We start from the raw sequence: 2,180 nt of genomic DNA on the forward strand, positions 1-2,180 counted from the left end.
ACGTTTTCCAGCAATGCAACATCTTTCTTGTAGTGAGGGGCCCAAAACTGAACACAGTATTCGAGGTGCGGCCTCACCAGCACCGAGTGCAGGGGCACAATCACTTCCCTACTCTTGCTGGTCACACTATTTCTGATACAGGCCAGGATGCCATTGGCCTTCTTGGCCACCTGGGCACACTGCTGGCTCATATTCAGCTGGATGTTAACCAGTACCTCCAGGTAAACAACACAGTAGTTGTGCCAGCTAAGGTAAAGATAAATCTAGTCCATAGTCTGTCTGGCAGTGGACAAAAACAGGGGTCTGGGGGAAAATATAAGTATAAATAACTGTATTTAGGGGCTGTCCCTGAACAGTTGCCTAAGCCCCAGGTTGGGCTCTTCCTTGGTTATGAGGAGGTACCATTAGCTTTTCTATCAGTGAATGTGTCCAGTCACTTTCTAAAGGACTACTCCTTTTCTGACCTCTTGGTCTTGGTAGAAGATCCACTTGAATTAGATCAGACTGTTTTTGCTTTCGCTTAGGATGTGGACAATAAGTTGCCTGGTAACTGTTTGGTCTGAGATGTTTGTGTGTATTTAGCATTTCTGTAGTAGGTTTGTGTTCTGGTAAAGATGCGGTTCTCCCATTAGAAGCTTCTTTTCTGAGAGGCAGATGAGTAAGTTACTTTACAGGTTGATAATACCTCTTAACCATTACTTTGAAGAGAGGCAGTACTTTAAAAAATAAATTACCTCTTGTGGGCATTTTATGGATCGTAGAAATGAAATCTGGCTAGGAGAGACCAAGTATGGTTTTGTCTACAGCTTTTCAAGATAATTTAAGCACACTGCTTTCAAGACAGGGTGCACTCCAGCCCTGTTAACAAAAAGAAGGAAGAAAGGAGCGAACAACACTGTTGTCTTCATAACTGGGGTTAGTTTCCATATGTTCTGTGGTCAGATACGTCAGGAATGGTGAAAATCCTTTTGGCTCTGCCTGTACAGCGGCTACACCAGCCTTGTATCGTATTTCTCAGACTCTCTGCTTCTTTAGGACCAGGCTTGAGGCTTAAGTTTATGAACTTTTGGACCTGCATAATGTGAATGGTGTACCCATGAACTACCTGTGGAGGTCAGGCTCAAAGCAGCCGTACTGTGACCATCAAATAGCGAAACTCAAATAACTGTTGGAGAATAGTGTGCTTTGCCATGCCACGTGTGGCTCAAAAGTTGTAAATAAGAGGTTTGGTCCATACTCTGATGTGGCATGTACATCATCTTCCCTCAGCAGGGAGGCCTGGAGGTCAGCCTCTGCCTCTATCCAGCTGCATGCACTCATGCAGGGGTGCTAAGCAGGTGTGAACTCAAACATGCAGACATGCATGCATTGAAAACATAGATGATTTTGATGCCTTGAACAGAGGCTAAAAAAAATACAGAATAAAATCCACTCTACCTTTCATGGTAGTTATGTTGTGCTTGCTTGGGCAATTCTGAAACTCTTGGTATGCACAAACAGATGAGAGACTCAAAAACCTTAAGCCTTGCCAAGGATTGTGAAGTCTAGCTGTATTGTGTCCTTTAGGTGAACTTAGTTCGTTATAATCCCACTGTAATACTAAAAGATCCACCCTTGGGTAGAGGAAGCCACTAGTAACAGAAGCCCCCTCCTCACAGAACATGCACAGTTAAAAACTTTAAGTGCAGATGAGACACTGTAGAACCAGTAAGGATGATAGTGACTAAGTATAACTGATAACTGTTGCTTAGAATGTAGAAATGCTTACTGTGTGTTCATTAAGGGTGTGCTTGATTTGTGGAAGTTTCCACCAAGCACCCAGTGCTGCGAATAAAGAATGACTGCTTTCTAAAACTCCAAACTGAGCCTTAGAGAGTTTTCTTGACCAGCTTTTTCAGTAACAATTTAAAAAAAACCAGTGCAGAAGTCTTCCTCTTCCTGTGTGAAGGGTATGTAGCACTGCTGCAGGTCTTGCGTGCAAGGCAGTTAAAAGTTGCTGCTTCTCATTTTCTGAGAAGCAAAGCAGCAATGCCAACAGTGCCTAGCAGCCCTGTTAGTTGGGCAGTGTGCTACCTGACCTGGGGTGAGTGGAGGGTCCCTCCTGGGGATGTTCTGTGTAGTGTTGCCATCCATTATGCTGCCTCATTCGTTGGGCTGGGTCTAAAAAACCACTTAGGCCT

The 2,180-nt window shown here is 44.1% G+C and overlaps 1 protein-coding gene across 1 annotated transcript in view; it reads left to right on the top strand.

Moving 5' to 3' along the window:
• Positions 1-2,180, top strand: part of LOC104124198 (protein mono-ADP-ribosyltransferase PARP12) — a 36,341-nt gene that overhangs the window by 14,529 nt on the left and 19,632 nt on the right. The window lies entirely within an intron of this gene.

This window comes from Egretta garzetta, unplaced genomic scaffold (assembly GCF_000687185.1).
Source record: "Egretta garzetta isolate BGI_Z169 unplaced genomic scaffold, ASM68718v1 scaffold293, whole genome shotgun sequence".
NCBI lineage: Eukaryota > Metazoa > Chordata > Aves > Pelecaniformes > Ardeidae > Egretta > Egretta garzetta.